Below are 12,819 nucleotides of genomic sequence, written 5' to 3'. Positions count from 1 at the left end.
TTAGTGGTAGAACTTTGTGTCGAAACTCATACTTCATCAACTCATACCAAATTCCAGAGGGAAGTTACTCCATCTTATGCCTACATGCGAATAAATGACAAGAAAAGCTGCTTCTGAGCAATTTTTTTTCTGGAAGTATGATAGGAATCTTGTCCAGCAGTGTAGAACCACCAGAAACCAGGAAGAAGCAAAGTTAAAGGCATTCTTTACTGTGTCATTATGCCTCTGCCTTGCAACGGAGCCTGCAATTGCATGAGCACACACAGTCAATTCCTAGTGCAGTAAGTTGATGCGATTTAACACGAACACCTAACCATAGCTTCAGTCCTGAAATATTGCACTTCTGATGCTCTAATTGCAACAGTTACAGAGGTGATAGGGTACAGAACCATCAGGTTTACTGAGAAGGTAACATTAAATGCATATTTGGTGCACTGTACTCAACAAATTCTTGTTTCTGAGAACACTCCTGTGTGTGCAGCTATCTTACTCTGTTGCAGGACTTGGATCTAATACACCACCAAATTTCATACCAGGCCACCCTCTGAGGCAATGATACGCATAGTGCTTCAAGCTGAGAACACAGAAATGACCTCCAAAAAGTGAGAAACTAATTAAAACCGAAAGTAAATGCTCACCATGTGTTTGCAATTGAGTCTGCAAATGGGGAAGAGTGTTTCAGGGTGAAGTTCTGGTCAGTTATGCAGAATTTGACTGTGTGAAAGCAGCAGCTGTGTAACAGAGAGGGGAATTGCCCCTTGGTGGCTCAGAGAGATAATGTGGAGAATGCAGGGTAATTGGTAGGCCAGTGTCTGGTTTTGTTTCCCATAGACTTTAATCCTACAGCTCTGTACTTATGGGAGTAGCAGAAGGAGATGGTATGTTGTGAATCAGATGTCTTGAAAACTGATTTATTTAGGCCTGCTGTGACTTGTGTGAGGATGACCTTGAACCCATCAGCCAAGTTCGGTTCCCTGAGTTGGTCCTCACTTCCCTAATTGCTCATAAAGGGCAGGAGGGAACTATGTCCATTCCAGGCCACTGTGGTGGAGGTTGCCTGATGTCCAATGTGCAGTCCAGATCCCTTTAGTTCTAGAAGGCTCTGGGTATCCAAGGAGTATTTCCAGCAGCTTCCAGATATTCAACAGTATCTGTATTTCTAGAAGATGACATTTAGGGGAAGATGACAACTCCAGCTCTGGATTTTATGCCATTCCGACTTCTCATAAATAGCTTATGCCAAGGTGAAAGTCATCTTATCTGGCTGCTTTCAGCCACCATGGAGGTTACAACCTGCACTCAGTGTAATAAATAGAGCATTCACTGAATTTCATCTGCCATTTTATGCCCAGTCAAGTCTGCTTCACACTGCTATTCCACAGTTGTTATCAATGATCCCTTATGTACGACCTGGAGCAACCTAGTGTCAGCACACTGTGTTGTTCACATTCTTTTCCAGAGCATTTATGAAAATTTTGAAGGACCCAGATGTCAGTATGAATCTTTTGGGGGGACTCCTACTGACCCCCCTGCTACAAGAAATGACCAGTGCCTATTCAGTTTTCTGTCTTTTGATCAATTATTTATTCATGTGACACACTTGCTTCTGGTGATACAGCTGCTCCCTCTATTTAAAAGCTGCTTCTGGGGGGACCTTGCTGAGTGCTTTTGGGAAGTCCAAGTGTACTGAAGGAACCTGATTTCCCTTGTCTTCCTGACTTGTTCAGGGGATTTCAGTAGGCCTGTGAAGCTTGACTTCCCTTTATGAAGTTATGTTTGTTTTCTCCCCAAATGTTACATTTGTTCATATATCACAAATTGATTTCTTTACAGTAGCTTCTATTTATTTGCTTGGAGAGTCATTTGGCTTATTAGTCCATAGTTCCCCTCTTTTTTCCAGGTATCATATTGCCACTTCCAGCACCAGGGTGATTTTGATCAAGAGGCTACATATCATAGCTGAGAGCCTGAGTCACTTTATCCTTTAGTTCTTTCAGAACTCCTGCCTTAATATCCTCTTGTCCAATGATTTGGGGTTTTTTTGACTTTGTTTGCCTTTAGAACATCTTTTATTTATAATTCAGTCTCAGAGAGATCCTGAGACCCCTGAAAAAATGGTTCTGGCTGAGGAACTTCTGATGTTTGCAGCTATTCTGTCTTAAGCCTACCACAGACAGGTAAGCAGTAGTGACCCTGGTCAATACTAGCAGGGTTAATGTTGAATGCTTCTGCAGCTCCCTGGGGGGCTCAAGGGATTTAATGGAACTGACAATCATCTGAGGAAGCTGCTCCTTTCTGACCTAGATTTGGTCCATGTCCTATACATATGCCGCATTATATAAACAAACCACATATGTATCTCTCCTGTAGGTATAAGGGGGCAGCGTAAAACCTTATGTGAACAGATGCTCAGAATATACAATTCAGCCTTTGAAAGCCTCCCATTACCATAACCTATGGCAGCTGAGATCACGTTTTAATAAAACTTGGCCATAATTTTAAGTGACTCCAAGAAAGCAAAATTAAATCACTTCATGGAGCAGGTAGAGACTTGATTTAGAGCTTGGGTGCTTTCATAACGGGATATTCCATTGGGGTAAAAAAGATATTGAGTCTCTTTGAATATTTCATGCATGAATAGTGTTTAAATAATTTATAAGCCTGCCCTTTATTGTTGACTTATATTTTCCCATGTTTTTGTACCTTACATTGAAGGAAGTGACATTAATCAGAAGTTTGAAGTTTAAGTCGTCATCTCTTCCTAAAGGCTCAAGGGAAATGAAAACAGACGGATTTTTTCCTAGCAGGAGAGGAATAATTCCCTGAACACTGTGACATGACAAATTACTGGATCTTGGCCATATGGGGAAGGAGAATAATTCTGGATAAGGATCACCAGTACACAAAAGAGAAGGATGCCATATTCCTGCTTTACAATTATCCAAAAAGGCAGGTATGGAGGCACAATTATTTCATGTCCATAGAAATTTGCACAGCAGAAACTGAATCCTGGAGGGTCTTTTATCAGTACCGAAGGAAGAAGCAGATATGATAAAGATTTACCTGTAGTCTAATGAAAGGGGGAGGGTGAGATATTAAACCATCACGTGAAGTAGGTGTTTTGAATTTAAGCCAGTGAAACAAGCACCTTTTAGAAGGCTGTCAGTAGGCACTCTTCTCCAGGCATGGAGCTCTTCGTGCTTCTTGTTTACTCTGTAACATGTGACAAGTCACTCCACCTGCTGAGATGAGGGTTCCCTTCATTCCCCAGCCCTCTACTATATTAGGATGACACCAGAGAACTGCATGGTTAGAGTATGAAGATATATGACCACAATTTGTGCCATGAAAACTCCTTACCAGGCGATTGCGGGGCTTCGCTCTGGTGTGCTGTGTTAGGAAGTGGTGTAGCTGTCATGGGTACAAAGAACAGCTTTGTTGGGGTGCGCGCAGTGCAGGAGGTGCTGTGTCAGCAGGGCTGGTGTTTGAAGACAAAATGCTGCTAACACTTCTCTCTGTAGAGAATAGTAGATGGAAAAAAAAAAAACAAAAAAAACAACAACCCACAACCCAAACCTCTATAAAGGTGCTAAAGAGAAGTATGAGGCCCCTTCCCATATTTCATCCATAAGTACTTATATCAGCACTTCACAGGGGGAAAATAAATCACCTTGACAAGAGGTAAATAGCCCTGTACTAAAACCCCTGTTCCTGGGATTGCCAGGGGCTTTGCTGACCTATTTCAAGTCAAAAGAGTTCCTCAGTTGTTCAGAGCAATCTAGAGGAAGCAAAATTAGGATCAAATGTTGATTAAATGAATTGTCGAATTTATTGATTTGCTTTGGCCTTAGTTACAGACTTTGAAAGGCCAAAGGGCAGGCCTTGTGACCTCTGAGCAGTTCTGTTCCCCTTCTGTAAAGTGGGTGTACGAGTGCTTGTGTACATTTAGGTCTTATCTTGTCTGAAAGCAAAAAGTTATAGTTACAGCTCAGTGAGGGCATGCCAACCCACAGGACCTCTTGGGTCAGCGTTCTGTTGTATCAGTGAAGAGATGCTGGGCAAGTATTTTTCCTCTAGTGAGAGATCACTATTAAAAAACACTAGAGCGATATGGCAGCCACATGACTGCTGAATCCTGAAGTGCCAATTTTGTACAGGCATCCTGTGGCTCTGGAGAAGCAGGATATGGTGAGGTATTGCAATATTTCCTCCAGGAATTGATCAAGCTATTAAAAACAAAAATGAATTTTGAATCTGTGCCTGACCAAACCCACTCTAGTACAGCTATTCCTATAAGAATTCTATGTTACAGAGTCTTGGATGATTGCATACACACAGGAGCAAACTGCTGTTTGCAACTTCTGCATAACTATTGAGATATCCAAGAGTAACCTCCTCCAGTTGCGGAGATTCACAGTCCCTTTGTGCTGGACTGTCAATCCTGCATTCTGCACACTTGAGAGACATTTCTTTACTCCATGGAGTCTGTCTCCTTTGAGCTGTTGTATAGAGCATTCCTAGGGGTTCACGGCAGTGGAGAGGGAAACATAATATCTGATTGAAGGTTGGGAGTAATGATGTTCTTACAAAAGTTAGCCCAAACTTTTTTTTCCCAGTCTATGGACAGTGAAAGTTTGATGATTACATTTTAAGCAGAATTACTTAAAAAATATAGGGCAATGTAATATCAGGCTTTTGAATTGGCTATGAAAATATCTTCAGATATCTTAAACATACTGGGTTTGCTCTTGGGAAGACCTGTATATACTTCTTGTATTTGTTTTTGATCTTCTGTATATGATCTTCCTACAAGGTGTAGGATTGATGGCTGTGACACAGATGTATTTTTGAAATGGTCCACAACTAGGTCCACCTACACAACTGTCACCATTTGACATAGACATGCACCATAACACCACTACTTTTGTTGCCCATGTATATAATACATATATATATATATATATATATAAAATATAATACATTATATTATACAAAATACAAGTCCCCCAAAGATATGGACACTTACTTTTCCTGTACTGTTGGTCTTGTTCTCAGTTCCTTTCAGACTGAACACTGTATTTATGGGTAAACTTGATAACAGATTGGACTGGAATTTGGTTAGATCTTCTAGGTACAGTTGAATCTAAATGCTAATGTAATCGGGGGAGCATTTGTTAAAAGTTATCTGACAGATCCAGTCCTTCAAATGAAAGGAAGGATTTAGGTTATGTCTAATCTAAGTGATCTTTGGTCTTAGATTCTCATTCTATCTACTCTTGTATCATCCTTTCATAGGACTCCACTGAGTTTCTTGTTTATGTTCAAGTTGTTTGGGATCCATGCAAATTAATGGCTCTGGTTTCTTCCATATATTAAATCTCTGTAATCCCCCCCTGTAGTCAGTTTGCTGGGCACTCATCAACCTTGTGAACAGGCGGTCCCCAAAGTGTACTGTATTGCATGCGGTTCTTTTCGTTTGACACTTGCTCTCATCAGCACTTAAACATCTGATGTGATGGTAATTAAACCCTGGATATTATCCAGCCTTTTTTGGTGGCTTAATCATACCTTTGTGCTTTTTATGAAACTCGGTATTGAATGTCAACAACCATGCTGATTGCTCACAAGCTGCAAAGACAAGGGCAAGCCATTCTCACCTTTGGGCATATTCTATGTTCCCCTGTATTTGTGAAGAAATAGCATATCTTAATCTTTTGTGTGCTGAGTTTTTCTTTGGCTATCATGCTGATGTACACTGAGCAGAACAGAAAAGCTCAGGGGACTCCGTTATCTAAACATCTCAAATGAGACAATTTGAAGCTGTACAATTCTGGAGTGACAGTGCAAATTCTCCCTGGTTGCCTATGAATAGCCTTTCCTCCCAGCAGGGAATTTGATTGTATCTTGAATGGTTTTATTCATATGTTTAATAATGTTGGACAGTTTGAATACATGTACTTTGCAGTCCTGCCAACAGATCTTGTTCCTTTGCTAATTTTCATTTGGACACTAGCAGCAGAGGGCAGAAAGCAAAGATGGCAAGATTTGCCTTCCCTGCAAATCTGTTTGTGTTCTGGGGCCAGGTTCAGCCTTGCCATGAACAGATGCAATTTCCTCAGACACCTCTGAATTTGGAGGCTCGTTATATGTAATATGAAACGTGCAGGAGACAGATACAATGCCTTCCACCCTTGTTTCAGTGTTTTGTAAGACATCATCTTTCCTTTGAAAGTCATACAATTAGCCGACATAGCAAATGGCAAGTTGGTGCTGTGAACATAGGGCTTGACAGTGCAAGTAAGCAATTAAGGGTTAGCTGCATTGCAGATGAATCAGCCTTTTCTTTTTTCACTGTGCATGACTTCTGCAGAGTGAAGTGCTTCTCTTGGGTGAGGATGAGTGAAGGGGCCTAATACTTTTATCTGTGAGGAATTCATTAATGTTTGCCTTGAGTAAGAATGACAAAATCTACCCTAGGGTTATCTAGAGCAACGAGGTAAGGAAAGTGAAAACCACCAGGAGTACCCAGAATCTCACTTTAAACAGAACACCATCAGAAACTTTTGCTGTAGTGGCACAGTTGGTAAGCTTTGAACCAAAGCACTATAAATAATGCTATGGTTTTCCCTGTGACTGCTTTCATTTAATCCTGTATCTGCAGTTCTCTTAAGGGCTTGCATTTTTTTGTCATACACACAGACACATGCACTCCACTTTCTTCTCTCCTTTCATGCAGTAATTTGCTAGTGTTTCAGTTCTTTTGCTAAATAGACTGTCTCTTGTGTCTCCTGTTCTGTCCTGGTCACTCCACTTCATCAGAGTGTAGCGTATCAGTTTTGTATAGTGTAGCTTCTTCCTTTCAAAGTTTAGAAAAACTCTGAGATTATTTATTATTTTTTTTTTAACTGGGGAAAGGTTTGGAAAAAAGAAAACTTCTCATTTATGTTTCTGTCCTCTTTATTTTGTTAGTATCTAAACTGCATAATTTTTAAAGAAAGGCTTTTGGCTCTGGATGTTCAAATATTTTCATTTCTTTCTAACAAAAAGTAGGAGGCAAGATCTGCACCCCCTTTGGTGTCCTTTTCCACAGACATGCCAGTCAAAGTGAGTTTAGAGGGCTCAGTCCCACCCCTGACTCTCCCCCTGAAGGGAAGGTGAAGTTCAGAGTGTACCTCAGCCCCAGCACAGCATGCGTGTTGCGTGGCTCTGCTTCCTAACCGCCTGTACCTGCACTGCTAGTATGCTACTTCAGGACATGATGTCTCCCAGTTCAGTGAGACTTCGTGTGTCTAATAAAGACAAGTTGTGTTACTCGGTTAACTGAAGCAGGGATCTTATAATTTAGGTGCTCCCAAGGTAGCTGGAGTAGCTGTTGGGCAGCAAGGGAGGCGGCAGGCAGCGTGCTTTCTGCTCCAGGGCCACCAGCTGACTCCATGGGCAGGACTGGGGCTGGCAGGACTGTCCCTGCTGTACCGGCTCACCGCTACAGCCAGTGGGCGATCCTCCCACCACATGGGTCACAGGCAATGAGCCGTCCCCAGTCCTGAGCTCAGAGACAAAGACCAGGGCTAAACTAGCAAGAATGAAGATTAACACGTGGCAAGATTTTTTGCCACTGGTCTACTCTGTGATGCTGTGCAAAATGTTTCTTCCCAGTTCCCCTTTTTTTCCTTCTCCTCCCCTGAAGAACTAGAGCAACGTGCCTCCAGTCAGTGCTCACTGACAAAAAGTGACAAGCCTTACTACAGCAAAATCCTGCAACCATCTCTCCTAGTATCATGGTACTTACTTTGTTAGGTATTATAAATAAGACAAAAAGAAGTGGTTGTCCTGAAAAATGTAAATCCTGAGCAAATCAGTCAGCCAGACTCTCTCTCTCTCTCTCTCTCTATATATATATATATATATGTACATCACAAATGTGGAATCAGAACACCTATCAATCTGCTAACAGCAAAAGAGGATGAAACCTCTTATATTTAATAAGAACCAATTCAGGTCCTGTTATACCTAGCTGCTGCTAGAAAAGCATTGTCCCTCCAATCCTGATTCAAATAATGTTTTCTAGCACAAGGTATCATTTCCTTGCTGAGAATGTAATTATTATTGTGGCCTCTCTTGACCCAAGAAGCTAATAAAAAAGTCTGAGGAGGGAGGTTTTCTGTCAGCTGTTCCACTTAAGATGAGAAATGGGTAAGTTAAGGGTGACTTTGATACAGTCCTGTGTATTCAGAAAGAATTTACAAAGGCCTGCGTCCCTAAACACAGCAGGACTCAAGAAAGCTCACTTAAAAGCTGTTGTCTTTAGCTTTTCTGGGGCCATGTTGTCAATGCTTGCTGGTGTCTGTGGCTCGCTTGCTTCTGGCTTTTCAGTGCGCAGTTTTGCTTGTCTTCTTTTTTGATCATTTCCACTGATTAATGTCTTGTCCCTTGGACTTGCAGCCCGACATCCTTGGGAACCTCTCTGTGGAGTAATAAGTTCTGTTTGCTAGGGGGATGCAACTGTTTCCTTGCTTTATATTGCCTTTTGTCCCTCTAGGCTATTGTGTGCATCGGTAGTGTTTGTAGTAACCCAGAAGAGCAGTGACTTTGCCCTGTATCGGTGCCTGAGCTGCAGAGGTGCCCCAGGACTTTGGTGGTGGGCACTTAACATGCAGGGCAGTGGGGACCTCACCCTCAAATTTTGTCTAGACATTGAGGGTAGAAAGGAGGTTGGCTAGCTTTTGGGGGAAGCTGCTTCCCTGTGTAAGTGGCAACCTAGCAGAAAGCTACAAATTTTTTTTTCTGAAAATGTAAAAGGTGCAGAGCTGGCAGTTCTGAGTTAAGGCTTTTCCTCCAACACTGGCATGTACCTCCCTCCAAGTAAAGGAATCACAATGTCCAAATTGTGAGCCTGGTCATGGGGAACGGTCTGTGGCTGGTGGGAGAAAGAGTTTCTGGTTGTGTGGTATTGGGCTTGAACTGGCCATGGGCCACCTCAGGAAGTGGTGGAAACGGGATTGGCTTTGGAAGGAGACTAGTTAGTGACCCTGAGTGTTGAAGCATAAGTCAATTTGTGACAAGTGTTTGTTCACTTACGTTTCAGTCCGAGTCCCCCAGCTTTTCTTCTGAAGCATTAGGCGTCTTAACGATAAGAGTAGTTCTTGATACAGAATGTTTCTGAAGATCATGTCCTGAATATCTGTACCTGATGTACTCAAATGGATATGTGTGCCTATCACACACTTCAGCAAGTGAAGTTCATGACACCTAGTAGCAACAGATACAAGAATGTTGCTGTGGGCCTGATATTTACATCAGAGATCAGCTCAAACCCACCCTGTAGTCTCTGTGTCTTCACCCTGCACATGAAGAACATCTTTTTTCATTGTCACTTCAGATTCCTAGCACAGAAGTGCACTTGTGCAAGGTCAGAAGTGGACTTGTGCAAGGTCTGGAGTGCCAATAATTCTTCAGGAAAGCTGTCAGTGACCATCTTTCACAGAAGTTGGGTGTGAAATTAAGAGCACCCTTTGAAACTTCTCGTAAGCACCCACCATGATAAAAAGGGCTCCTGTATTGCCCTTGACTGCCACAGGCAGCAGTGTCATATCCTATTGCTGTGCTCACAAGCAACACCAGTGTGTCCGAACAAGTATGAGATTACTGATGGAAGGACCAAGCAGGCTAGTATCTCCTCCAGCTGTGTGGCAGTGCCTGGGATGTGACACATAACAGGCGTACCAGGGTGCTGCATGATCACAGACCACACAATCCAGATCTGATTTGAGGGTACCACAAATTGAGTCAGTGGAGTTAAGCATTCAAGCTTTTTATCCTAATAATTCACAGCTCTGAGCACGACTGATGCTTCTGGATGCTCCTTTGCGTTTCCATATATTGACTCCAGTTAAATAACCCTGTGACTGAAGATAAAAAGAAACCTGTGTATGTGGCACTAAAGCCTTATACTCCTCTCATTTCTGTTCAGTCTCAGGCATGTTGCTGAGCACAGGATACATCCCAGCTCTGGGATAAAAAAGAATTGTTTTCTTTTGCTAATGGAATAAGATATTTTAGTGTACAGTACAGGTTAGGATTTGGTGCCTGTTTCCTGTTTGAAGCTAAACAAGGTCAGTTCAGCTAAATTATACTGTGAGCCAGCTCCTGAAAAGTTAAGGAAATCAGAAAATCTGCAGATTCTATTACTGTGAACTGCTCTAGATGCTTTTAGAATACAAAATCAGCAAGAACAAAAAAAAAGTATTTTGGGGAATAGTTATGCTGGTTCAGTGCAAAATCATAAACAGACAAGAACAAGCAAAGATTATTCAGATAATGTCTCAACTGAGAATAGCTAATCAGGCCAATTAGCCGTTATGATGTAGCTGCCTTATGACTAATTTGAGCAGTCTATGGTGGGTGATGATTATCTTATGACACTTGTGTGAGCAGAGCAAGGAAAGACATGGGCTGCAGATCTGTAGAGGAGAAAAGTCTCACAGGGAAACTTGACTACAGCACAAAACATTCCAAATCAGGATGGCAGCATAGATGTTTCTGGATCTCATTTACACAAAGGCCTGAGGTCGGAGGGCTATGGTCTAGGGAGGTGTTTGAGGAGTGTTTGGAGGTCATGGAGGAGGTGTTGGAGGCTGCTTGCAGGGTAGGGCCTTTCGGAAGAGGAGGAGGAGATGGGGGGTGGGAACCCAGTGACGTCCCCGGTGACTCTGTGGGCAATTTCTTACCTTCCCTAGTAGAAGCAGTGGAGCAGTGGCTGTATCAGCTACCTCTGATTTAACTGGGGTTTGAGACACTGAAGGGTGTAAATAGCATCCTACAGTCAAATCCCTATAAATAAAGCCCGGGTTGTCATTAAGCACTGATCTAGGTTTGAATGGGGCTGGAGCATGAACCTATTTCATTTAATTTGCTGAGTTACAGCTCTTGGAGATTAATTTGAGTTTCAGAAAGGTTGCTAATGAGTTTTGGGTGGAGACATTCCTTCCCTGAAAGGATTGCTGGTGCCAGGAGAACAGCAGAGACCATGAGGTCTAAATGCACTGGAAAGTGGGAGGAAGCAGGAGAAAACACAAACCCCTGAAATCAAAGGTGTGAAAGGAAGCGTTTCAGTGAGAAACGTCGGAGAGGCACGGAGAGGAAGCCTCATCTTTCAAAGGGGCTTGCTCGTACTGAGTGGGACATTGGTGCGTTGTTCCTGGCTGCATGTTGTGTGTTTTTCTGGACTTCCCATTCAGTGGTGCCTAACTGCAGTTTGGGAAATCTCTTCCAATCTTCTTTCCCTTTTCTACAAGACTCGCGTTTTCTTCATAGACATTGTAGGCTGCAATTTAAGGGATTGACAGTAGGAGGATGAGACTAGTTATAATGGACATAATTAAGGAAAAGATGATCACATAAAAGTTTAAGAGGAGAATGTTATGAAAGACAGATGAAAGCTGTGAGGCGTTTCCCATAGTTCATGCTTATTTCTGTGTTTAATGCATTGCTGCTTTATGAATGACAGAGACGAGCAAAGTCTCACTACCCTTAACTTGGAAAGAGGAGTTAATAAGCAGGACATATGGCTCAGTGCACGTGCATCTAATTAAGAAAGGTGGCTGTGATGTATGTTTTGGGCAGAGAAAGGGAAATATTGGAAGCAATATACTGCATAGGGAATGGGCAGTTACATCAATGAACAGTTAGTGAATCCTATTGAGGAAACAGTGAGGAAGCTTTAACCAAAGACTTTAGTTAGAAGTTAGAAGATTGACTTTATCATTCAGTGTATTGGAATGATGAACGACACAGCTAGGGAATACTGAACTGTCACTCCTATCATGACCAGAAGGTAGCTGCCATACTGGTCTGGATTATTGAGTGTTGTTGTCTAGGAACATTTGGAGAGGAAACGTGGTTTCTTCTGGAAATGCAGTAAAGCAAAGCTTTTGTAGTTAGAGGGATTTCTAGAGACAAAAGTCTGAAAATGATGTGAACATCCTTGGAAAGAAAATGCAGGTGACAGCCTGCAAAGTGAGAATGCCACTTCAGTTTCTTCCTGTTTCTTCTCTTAGTGCATAATTTTGTATATGAATAGCTTGAAGTTGTTGTTTGAGATAGCCTGAGTAGCCTTTGTGATTAGCAGAGGAAAGGAATCATTCATATTTAAGCCTGGATGCTACTTGGTGTCCTTTCAGCTTCCACCTTTATCTGTTAATTGTTCAAATTGCCTAATTGCTGCATTTTCATTGATGTAATTTGACTTTCTCTTACTATAAAGAATTTTAAAATTAGCATTAACAGATCATTTAAAGATTGTTTTTATGTTCATATCTTATTAGTGCTTTAAAATTATTTCAGAGCTAAAAACCTTTTTTAAAAACCTATCTGCAAGTTCCATTTGAAACATTTAAGATAAGTTACAATCTATTAATTAGAAAAGAGAAAGAAATTATGAGGTTGGTTAACACTTGCTGTGCTGGATGGTGTCTGTGCTCTTGCCTAGCACCTCTGTGCACTCTTTACCTTTTTATGGCACTTGTGTTGGCGTGTAACATTTGGCTGTAGGGGTGGCTCTGTGTATCCCCCGGGACAAGAAATGTTACTGCCAGTGGCTGCTGCATCGAGTCTTTGGCCAGAAATACTTTATTTCTGTGTCAGTTGTTCACCACGTCGGCCTGGGAAGTGGCAATAGGTTAAGCTGACCATGAATATTTCCATGAACTATTTGCATATATTTGTATTGCTGTTTCACTGGCATGTGCACCTTTGGCGTTACTGCTAATGTTTTACTGGCAAGTGCAGAAGGAAAACAGGAACAGGTGAGAGAACAGAGGC

This window comes from Falco punctatus (assembly GCF_963210335.1).
Source record: "Falco punctatus genome assembly, chromosome: 13".
Classification (NCBI taxonomy): domain Eukaryota; kingdom Metazoa; phylum Chordata; class Aves; order Falconiformes; family Falconidae; genus Falco; species Falco punctatus.
This window is presented reverse-complemented; position numbering follows the sequence as displayed.